This window comes from Protopterus annectens, chromosome 1.part1 (genome assembly GCF_019279795.1).
Source record: "Protopterus annectens isolate FY-2018-M chromosome 1.part1, PAN1.0, whole genome shotgun sequence".
NCBI lineage: Eukaryota > Metazoa > Chordata > Ceratodontiformes > Protopteridae > Protopterus > Protopterus annectens.
Genome location: NC_056726.1, coordinates 1,692,227,777 through 1,692,239,846, shown reverse-complemented (window position 1 = coordinate 1,692,239,846; position 12,070 = coordinate 1,692,227,777).

The following is a 12,070-nucleotide window of genomic DNA, read 5'->3' as shown; positions in this document are numbered from 1 at the left end:
TCAGCTGTAGGATATGTACATAAAATCCTTTCCCAGTTTTTGGTCAATCTTTGAGTTAGAATATATTATTAATTAGGGGTACTGGGGACCCATGCTTGAGATTGTTTCTTACAGGATGCTCACTGCTTTGTTGAGCTTTCTTTTTAAATTATTTTTGTCAGTGTTAGCGATGTTGACATTTTAGTGATTTGTTTTTATTTAGTGCACCCATCTATATGCATACACACACACACACACACACACACACACACACACACACACACACACACACACACACACACACACACACACACACTAATAAGTAAACATTGTGATGTCATTATCTTGACTAACATTCCACTAATCAACTCTCATTGAAAAAATGAGCAGCACTCCCTATACCCCCTGCTACTTAAATATACCTACACTGAGACTGAATGTTTGTTTGTCTTTGTTTGTCTTTTCGGCTTTTCCTGGTAAGGGGTCGCCACAGTGGAACTCTGGTCCGCTAATGATTGGCAGTAGATTTTTATTGTGCCAAGTTGCCAGCCTGACACCCAACCTTCAGCGAAGGCACGCCCATTCACACATGTCTTCCAGAGGCCACGTGACTGCTGGGAGAGCAAGCAGACTCCACAAAGAAGGCACTCCCCTGCACACTAGCTGAGAATCGAACGGGAGAACCTCTTGCTGTGAGGCAACAACGCAAATGCTGTACCACCGCGGCTTTTCTACACACTGAGACTGAGACTGAATAAAAGTGCATAAAAGGATAAACTTCCTTAATTCCACTGTTCACTGATCACATGCAGTCACTACTAGATCAGAGATGAGATGTGAATGAAACAAGCAAGCCAACAATTCCTATCTTGATAAATGAAACATTTTTATCTAATGCTTTGGACCCATTTATACATATATATAGATAGAGAGAGATATACAAAGAGAGAGAGAGGGAGAGAGTTTCATTTTGACAACACTGAATGCAGAAGTAACTGAAAATATTAGTAACATAATATTAGAATAATAAAACTTATAATGTAATATTAGAAGCAACTGAAAATACAGCTTTTATTCACCTCACACATTCTTTTATCCATGTATATGTTGCAGAAATATATGCAACCAAAAATATCCTTGTACTTATTTCTCCTCCATTCAAATAAAAATTCCAAGTACAGATCTGACTTTTAGTCTTGCTAAGATAACTTTATTGCAGGCTCTATTTCAACCTGTTCTTACTCAAATGACTCTGCAGGCGGACAACTATGCAGTTTCTCTACATCTGCCCATCTCAGAGAGTTGAGGACACCCTTCCTCCCTAAGAATCTCTCCAGGCATGAAGATCTACTTGACAGTGAGGCATAATGACAGCCTTCACTCAAACTGTAGTCCAGGATGATGAGTACCCCTGTGAGACTCTAATGAAATGCTACATAATGTAGTGCATAGGATGACAAGCCTCCTTCTATAAAACTTCTGGGAATCTGCCATGAATAAAAACAGCCCTCCTTTTATACAAGAACAAATTATATAACTGGTTTCATAATGTCCCGTTAACCCAATATGCAGGAAATTCTCCTGTCTTATACGTAGTGTCATCTGAGTACTTTTTAAGAAACAACAATATTTGCCCAGTACTTACATCACAAAATAGCATTATCAATGATTTTAAAACTAAAATGCAGACGTTTTTACAATGTTTAAATTACATATATTATTTTCTTCTTCTTCTTCTTTCAGCTTTTCCCCAGTTAGGGGTCACCACAGCGGATCACCTGTCTGCTCGTGATTGGCAGTGGAGTTTTACGGTGTCGAGTTACCAGCCCGGCGCCCAACCTTCCACTGAAGTCACACACATGCGCACACTCACACCTAGGGCCAATTTGGAGTGTCCAATACACTTACAGCATGTCTTTGGGATGTGGGAGGAAACAGATTACTCCTGCTTTTCCTAATAACATGGGATTAGGAATTCTACTCAGTATTTAGTATTTTAAGTATTATACATATTCTGTAAAAATTATGTAATTTAAGAACTGTACATTTCTGTAACAATGCTTCTGTATTGTTAATATCCTACGTTCAATTAGTTCATTAATCCTTATAAGTTGTATCTTATAGTAATGTATTTTATGTAATGTACCAGTATATAGTGGAGCTTTTCTCCTCGGGCCTCTGCTGAAAATGGGCATGTATCCAGCCAGACTAGCCCGGTCAACAAATGTAAAATAAAATAAATAAAATAAAAACAAAATAAATAAATAAAAATTACATATATTATCCATTTTCACAAAACAGTACATGTCTTCCATCCAAGCTCAATATGCTGTATTTTGAACTTATGTGGAAGGGTAATGGGAGCTGGACAGTCCATCCAAATATAAGAAGAAGGTTTCTTTCATGTTGCTGATAGCTTGGCAGGCAACATAATATCAGTTGGAATATAGGCCAAAAGGTAATAAAAAGAACATTACTAAGGTCATATGCAACCTCTACAATGATGGTATACTACAGTGTCTGCGTTAAAATCAAAGCATTCTCATTTACTCTTTCTATCCATTACTTCTGCCATCCCAAATTTTGCCAATGGAGCTCTTGCTTGTGAGTCAGTCACTAAATGGTTTTATGGGAGAAATACAAACAAGAAGTTATGTCCTTCTAAAATTTTATACCTAGTTTCCCTGACCTCTGTCTTCCTTAGCATTGTGTTTTATAAAAACATTTCTCTTAGAACATTTTATGGTATTGTCATTCTTAACTCTTTCTACCATACAATATATACAAAAACAAAACTTTGATTGCATCCATTTCCCTTTCTCAAATTGATCCTGCTTATGAAAGTAGAGATCATGTAAATGTTTACATAATAATTTTTTACTAATCTGCTTAAATACATCACTGTCATAATTGTTAAAATCCTTGCACTCCACTGTGTTTACACTTATTTTACTTCTGGTGTTTTCGCTTTCACCAATTTAGTTTTCAGACCCATCATGTTGCATTTCTGCTTTGCTCTCACTATCTGCCATCCATTGGCTTCTTAATTTGAAATTTCTTAAAAAAATCCTTCATTTCAGGCTGGCCTTTGGGAACCTGCTGTACTGTTTTCTTTTATACTTAAGGCAGTCTTTAAGGATCAATGTACAGATTTACTCCTGGAGGTTTTTCTTATTATGATCAATAAGATTTGTCCTCCCAGGCTAATGTAAAAAAAAAAAAAAAATTCCCTATTTCCATCTAGAAATTCTAACACATCTTGTTGTTCTTGTAGCTCAAGACTCACCAATGGGTTCCTTTCTTTTTGAGTTTTAAGCATATTTTTATTCAAAATGTATATATAGAAACAAACACATTAACAATAAAACATTACTGTTTATGAATGTATCTATATCAGTTCTTACAATATACATTAATAAAACCTATTAAACGCCAATAATTTATTTATTTATTTTATTTATTTTACATTTGTTGACCGGGCTAGTCCAGCTGGATATATGTCCATTTTCAGTGGAGGCCTGGGGAGAAAAGCTTCACAAAATACAACAACATAAAAGGTCACGACAAATACATTAACAGTAGAATTTGGTACTTAAGAATTTTTTTTTAAAAATATTACAAGCCTAAGATTATATATTTTATATTTCAGTAGGGAAAGAAATATTTTTCTAAGAAATAGATGAACACGGCTAAGACAATTGCATTAGAAATGGTGTATTACAAATCTTTATAACATATTACAAGCCTAGGATTTTATATTATGTATTCTATTAGGGAAAGAAAACTTAATATAAGACTAAACTAGATACAACTATTAGCTTATATTAAATAGGTACTAAGGTCACATATAAACCTAAGAAAGAAAAACACTAGAGATAAATGGATAGAGTATGGAAGATCAACATACAAGGATGCATTTATAGTGTTCTTTATCACCGAAGTTGTGATCTTATATGAAGGTGGTTGACCATTCCACAATACATACATATTTACACGTGAAAAAAATCTTAAGAAAGGTTAAGCTCACTAGTAATTAGTGAGTAAACACAAGACCATGATCTTGAGAGACTAGGAATTGTGGGAGTCTAGTTAATGGTCTGGTGCTTAGTCTGGGTTAACACAGGGGCATAGCCAGTGTGATCTAAGGTAGGGTTTGAGCTTGCTTTTAAATAAGCTGGCAGAGGATATTGAGGTTAGCTGGCTTGGGAGGATGCTCCAAGCTTTACCTACTATATTGGAGAACAAGGTGTCACCAGCTGAATTGTTGGATTTTGATATTTGTACAAGTAGTTTATTAGATGAGTGTAAGGTCTTGAGATTGTTATAGGGGATGACTAGGGAAGTAAGTACGGGTGTATTTTGAGGTAAATACAGGATCTTATGGGCTACTATTAGTTGATTAAAAAGTATTAGATTTGGCAACTCTAACCATCCTAGCTGATTCAGGTTGATACAATGATGAATTCTATAGGAGGACCCAGCTGCAAATCTGGCAATATTGTTGTAGGAGGATGAAAGTTTACTCAGATTACTTCTACTCATTTTGGTACAGATAGGGGAGGCATAGAGCAGGGTAGAGATAAGGTGGGTGTGAGCAATGGTAACCCTGGCTGGAGGTGTTAGAAATGGTTTGATTCTATAGAGGGAACCTAGTTTCTTGTTTACTGTTTTTATGGTGTTATTAATGTGAGATTCAAAAGACAAGTTATTATCTATTAGTACTCCGAGTAGTTTGGTGGTTGGCTCAGGAGATATTATAGCTTCGTTATTTGAAGTAATAGTAAAGTTAAGTGGGGAGGTTCTGTGGGTGGGGGTAAATAGTTGCATTTTAGTTTTTTTGGGGTTAAGGATAAGACGTCTTTGTAGGAGCCAGTTTTCAACTGTACTAAAGGTCTTTTGGGTTAGTGACCGAAGTTCTGATTGAGAAGTAGCAGAGCATATGAGTGTGGAGTCATCAGCGTATTGGATACAATCAGCTTGTGGGATTACAGAATGGAGGTCATTTGTAAAGATGGAGAAGAGTAATGGACCCAATATAGATCCTTGTGGGACCGCTAGGGCAACTGGGAGGTGGGAAGATAAAGTACTTTCCCATAGCACAGCCCATTGTCTATTATGTAGGTAAGACTGGAACCACTGTATAGTATGGGTGTCCAGTGACAGGTTTTTGAGTGTGTCTATAAGCAGTTGGTGGTTAACCATATCAAATGCTTTAGACAGGTCAATAAATAGGGCTGAGGATAGAGTATCATTATTATGTTTACTGTTAATATGGTTAGTGAAGGATAAGAGAGCAGAGGTGGTGCTATGAAATGGTCTAAAGCCATGTTGACAGGGTGCTAATAAATTGTGATCAAGTAGGTAGGTTAACAGTTGTAGGTGAATACATTTTTCCATTATTTTTGCCAAAGGAGATAGAATAGCTATGGGCCTGTAATTGGACAACTCCTTGGAGTTACCACCTTTATACAGGGGAATAATGGGAGAGACTTTCCAGATTAGAGGAATAGTTCCTTCAGAAATAGTTCTGTTAATGAGGATCGATATGGGGTAGGCTATGACTTTAGAAGCTTTTTGCAGGTATTCTGCAGGTAATAGATCAGCAGAGAGTGTAGTGGTTTTAAGTTTCTGTATGAGGTTACAGATGAGTGAAGTGGGCACTGGCAGAAAATGAAATTGAGGAGGATTATTGTTAGAGGTTGTGGGAGAGCATGGGGCTCTAGGGGATAGTTGGTTGGCTAGGGATTGTATAGTTTCAGTGAAAAAAGTATTAAATGAGTCAGCTATTTGGATGGGATTGTTGTGATCAGAGCCATAGGGAGAGGGAGTACTTGAGCATCCAGGGTGTAGGAGGTTATTGATTCCTCGACAGAATTTTTGGGGATTATTTTGGTTGGTTTGTTGTAGCTGGTAGTAGTAGTTTCTTTTATCAGCTAATATGGCTTTTTGTTTCATTTCTTAGCTGTCTGAATTGCAGGTGATCTGAGGGGCTTTTTGTTGAGAGCCATTTGGCCCATAGTTTATTTCTTTGGAGGATTTTTTGTTTGGTAGTTTTGGTGAGCCATGGTGCTGGTTTGGTTCTAATTCTAACTTTGCGTAATGGGGCATGGCTGTCTAAAATGCATAGAAATTTAGAGTTAAAATATTTCACAGCATTATCTATTGGGAGGTATTTCAGGGGTGACCAGTCACAGGTGCCTAGTTCAGCTTGAAAGTGAGCAGGGTTAAAATTTTTAGTTCTACAGATGGTTGAATTTGGGACTTCAGTTTTTGTTCTGATTAGATAGGTAAGCAAGTGGTCACTTATGTCCTCAGGGAGGGTGCCTGTTTTATAGTTTAATTGGGGAGTATTAGTGAGTATCCAGTCAAGGGTACTAGTTTTGTTGTTAGTTTTATTGGTACGGGTAGGGGATGTTATAGTTTGGGTAAAACCATATACGTTGATATGAGTAGAAGGCTGCTCAGATATACAGGAGTTCCAGTTAATGTTAAAATCTCCAAGTATAATGGTTTCTTGAGGGTAGTTGCTTGACAGCCAGCTGAGGATAGCCTCTAATGTGTTGCTTTTATTACCTGGGGGAAGATAGACACATGATAGATATATGGCTTTGCTTTTGTTAAGCTGAATCTTAGTTAGAAGAATTTCTGCATTGTTGCAAAGTGGAGGTTTGGGGTCTAGCAAGGTAACCTGTAATCCATTCTTATAAAGTATGGCTACACCTCCACCTTTTTTAGTGTTACGGTCATGTCTTATGATATTATAGCCAGGGGGTAGAACTGCACTGTCTTGCATTGATGGTTTAAGCCATGTTTCAGACAGACAGAGAATGTCAAAGGAAAGAACATCAATAAGGGCATGCAGGTGAGCTATTTTATTATTGATGCTATGAATGTTAAGATGAGCTATCAGGAGAGAGTTGGGGGGCTTGATAAGTGTTTGTGAGATTGAAAATGTTGGTGTATCAGGCTGTGTAGCTGTGATAGTGGTAGGACCTGGGTTTGGGTGTATATCACTTTCTAACAGGGAGTGGACCTGAACTTTTAGGATGAGTTGTAAAAGTTTAAAAATTAGGTTATTCGTTTTTCTAGCTAGTGGGTTACAATGAGAGATGTGATGGAGTCTATGAAATTTGGCTGATGAGTACTTAGCTGGGCTGGAGAGGTTGCTAAGACTGTGAGTGGAGCTAGGAGTAAGGATAGAGGTGTGTGTGTTGTGGGTATGAAGTCCTAGGAATGTATGGCATTCATAGAGAGTAAGTAGATAGGGAATGATAAGTATAGTTAGGAGTTGCAATAAAGGTAAGGGTTTGTAGGGTCCTTGGGCCATTAGGTTAGGTATAGGTGGTGGAATGTAGGGATATTTGTGGATAGAGTGATAGGGTAGTGGATAATGGTAGATGAGTGATTTTTTTTAAGGGGGAGGAGATAGGGGTTAGTGTGAGAGTATAATAGAGGTGATAGCACTTTAAGTGGAGGAGTTAGAAGTTGGTCCTACTGTATAGGGGTGTGGCAGTTAGTGTATAAGTTTAGGACCACTTGGAGCGGGTGGGATTTATTGAAATAATTTTTAGTTAAATGAATATAGAAAACAGATTCTAAGTTCTGCATGAATGACTTCAGTTTTATCCAGTAACTATAATCTGCAGCTATTTTGTTTGTTTGTTTTCATCTTAATAGTAGAAATGTATTTATAACAAATACCATTGGCAGTATTTCACACAGCATCCTAAATAGCTTCAACTCCTGCCCTGCCCTTACATCCATAATTATGCACTACACACCCAATTGTAACCTCAGAAGCACACAACAAAACCTTCTGCAGGTGACCGAACAAACAAAATATTGGAAAAATACTTTACAGTCATTCAGTTGCATAGTCGTGGAACAAAGTTCCGCTGTCAATCATGAATACAAAGCCAAAACACCAAACCAGGAATTAGATGATAACAAAACTAGCAAACCACCAACCGTGTAGAGAAAACAATTTATTCGGTCAAGCATTTTCATTCACTAGGAACTTCATCAGAACAATAAAATCTCAAAAGCCACACCCATAAATACCCCTCGGTGTGTACCACATGATTATGCATAACCAATAGTAATATAATACATATAAAAAATATATAAAATAAAAAATAAACTTATCTAATTTAGTTTTAAAAAAAGTATATATGTGTAAAAATATAGCTAAAAATTATTTCAATAAAATAAAATTAGACAATATGTGAACAATGATATTGATTAGCACCATAAAACTTCACTTTTAATAAAGATGTGATGGAACAAGAATCATTAAGCCCTCGATAATTAGTGGTATCTGATGTTAACTGTCCATTTGGATATTAGGAATAAAAAAAACAACTAATGCCCTGTATAGGCATATTGAAAAATATAGTACACATAGTTTTAATTTTCTTATAGCAGAGCAGGTTAAAAAAGATGCACAAGGGTGGATTATTGATGAACATCTGGATAAGGATGAACATAAATGGCAGTTAACATTAGATGCCACTAATTATCCAGGGATTAATGATCCTTGTTCCATCACATCTTTATTAAAACTGAAGTTTTATGGTTCTAATTAAGATCATTGTTCACATATTGTCTCATTTTGGTTTATTGAAATTATTTTAGATATAGTATTTTTGCACATATATACTTTTGTATATAACTGAACTACATAAATTTAATTTTAATTTTTTTATATTCTTTGTATGTATTGTATTACTATTGGTTATGCATAATTATTTGGTACACACCGAGGGGTATTTATGGCTGTGGCTTTTGAGATTTTATTGTTCTGATGAAGTTCCTAGTGAAGGAAAGCACTTAACCGAATAAACTTCCATTGTCCCTTCACTCCACTACTAAAAGTAATAAATTCAAAAAGCAACTAAAAATTCATTTCCAACACACATGGATCTGTACGTGTCAGGAACTTACCTAATGATTTTTTCTTCTACTTTTAATTGACATATCTGCCTGGTGTCTGCTGTCTAAAACTGCCTATACATATTACTCTCTATGCAGTTTGTACCTATGCTATTAAATGCATCTTTGTAGTACTATGTCATGATGTTACTCTGATTTTTTTTTTATTTTAGGCATTGCTACATTATTTGTAAATAACTTAATTGCTAACCAAATTTCTCAGACATACTGCTACTGTATTCTCAAAATACTATACGTTTGCCTTATATATATTCATATTGTACATTTCTCTTTCTCTGTTTTTGTACTAAGTATCTTACAACATGAATTTTCTCTTATTTTTTTAATTACTTTCCTGGAGCTTTTCTCTTTGGGTGTCCACTGAAAAAGGGTTCTCTGGGCCCATTCGGGCTAACCCAGTTAACACATGTAAAAATAAATAAATAAAATATTTATAAATTCTGTTAAAGAAGCTGCAACCTGTTTTTTTCCATTTCTTTTTAGTCTTTATCCTGGCTTTTGTTAATTTTCGAAGAAGTAGTAATTGAGACATAGGTATACAACTAGAAATTGAAGCTTAACAAACAAACACCAACAATTTAGTTAATATATATTTATTAATCCACAATGCTTACAGGAAACATTGACTTTTACCCCAAAAGTGTTGTAGAGCTTTGCAGTCATGAACAATATGTTGTCAATCTGCTTTGGTTCAGGATTTACATGTTGAACAACCAATATCATCTTTTATATAATTTCACCTCTCTGTGGAGTGACAAATGATGTATGTAGAGTTTCCAAAATAATAGGCTCCAAAATAATGATAATGCACCTTTTGTGGATATTAACATCCTGTTTTCATTTTTTTTATAGTATGGATAAATATGAACTGCATGCCTCATCATTTTTTTCAAAATTGTTTAGTAAATCAAGAATTGGTGGATATTCTTTTTTTAATTATATTAGCATAAAATCAGCATTAGAAAATAAAAAAAAAATGTCTATTGATTTGTACTGTAAGCCAGTTTTCCATATCCAAATCATATTTACCCATTAAAACATCTGCATTAGGCATTTCAGTCTCTATTAATATTTGGCTCCAAAAGATCAAATTCCTATTTTCTAAGGTTAGTATTTTTGAAAGTTCAGACTGTCTATACTATAAATTCTGATGAAATGCTTAAGAGAATAATGTGAAACACGTGTTTATCTCAGGAGTATTTATATATACAATTTCTTAATGTTTTTAATATGTTGTTTATAAAGTAGAATGTGTTACTCATTTATAATTTTTTACATAATTAGAATTTCATTTTAAAACCAAAAATCAGGAAAGTATTTTACTTTGTACTTATTATCACCTGTTGAATAAGAATGCATAACTATCACCTGTTGATGTCTAACGTTTTTACTTTTATTCATTCTATATCATTTCTCTTGAAGAAAGTATGTTTGCATTGCCACATGAATGAATTCATTAATTGCTGCCTTGCTTTCTTGTGTTATATCTTACCTTTTTCCCTCTAGTTTAACTGTTCTGTCATTTTAGTAGCAGTAAAACAAGTTGTTAGGCCAGATTCATAAGTGTTACCATAAAGTGTACACAATGTCTACACTTAGGGTAACCTTTCAGCATGAATAGACAGCACAGGTGTTGTGGGAGGGCTGTGCTTGAATTCAGAAAGTGAGCACAATGCATACACATAGTGTCCACTTTGTGGCAACCTTTATGAATTTGGCAAATCTTTCTATTTCATTTTCTTTCCTGTTAAATGAGGTGTTATGTTTTACAGTCACCTGATTGAATTAATTAATTATTTGTTGTTTCCCTGTGCTTAATCTGCTATATTCCTGCCATTTACTATTTATACCCTTGTTACTGTTACAGAAAAGCTTTAGCTAAGTGTGGTGGCAGTCTGAGGGATATTGGTACTTACCCTGTCAAAGATGATACATTTCTATGCTTTTTGGAAAATTAACATTATTGACTGGAACCAAAAGCTGTATAAATTCTTGTTTTTGTATTGGTTTAATTTCATAACTCAGCTGTATTCTTCTGACTAAGGCTTTTTGGTGTCTTTTCTACTAGACTTCAGAGGGCTGAAATGACTAAAGGAAAAGCTAAAAATTGTGTTTTGACCTTATTTGAAATCCAGAAATCTGTAAGGTAGTTTTTTTTTTTTTTTCACTTATTGTCACCTGTTGGTTTCTGCAGGTTTTCTAGTAGTATTTAAGCATCATTCATTTTATATCATTTTCATTTGCTGTGTTGCTTTCCTGTAATAAATTTATTGTTTTCTATCCATTTTAACTGTACTGTCTTTTTTAAGTAGCATTTAAACACATTGTGAACATTTTATGTCATTCTATTTGCTGATAATTGAGACAGCTGTGGTGGTGCAGTGGTTAGCATTGTTGCCTCATAGCAAGAGGTCCTCCCGTTTGATCCTTGGCAGGAGCACCTTCTGTGTGGAGTCTGCATGTCCTCTCCGTGGTCGAGTGACATTTAAAGACATGCAGGTAGGTGCATGTGTGAATGGGTGTGCCTTCTTTGAAAGTTGGGTGTCGGGCTGGAAACTCAGCACTCTAAAAAAAATCCACTGCCAATCTTTAGTGGACCAGAGATCCACTGTGGCGACCCCAACCGGGAAAAGCCGAAACACATTACTTTTTACTCCTTGCTGATAATTGAAGTGTTATGCTGTACTGTCACTTGACTGAATTTATTCATTACTGCATTGTTTCTCTATGCTTAGCCTGTTGTTTTCCCTCCAATTTTACTATTTACTACTTAGTTACTATTACAGGAAAGGTTTGGTGAGGTTTGTGAGCGGTCTGAGATCTAGTGGCGATTATTTTGTCGGAGAACACTATTGACTGCTGTTTCTAGAAAGCTAGAAATATTAGCTGGAGCTAAAAGCTGTTTAAAAGCTGTTTTCCCATGGGTTTGTTTAAATTCTCTGCTCAGGTATATTGCAGTGAACTGTGATACATGCGGAACAGCACAAAACTACACTTATTCCGAATAAGCCCAGTCACAAGCATTCCCAATATTAGGCTGTGTAGAAGGTGCAAACTCTTCATTTAGGACCATGGCAAGCTCTTCTACCTAAGTAGTTCACCTCAATTAATTAACCATTATACTACAAATATTTTTAGT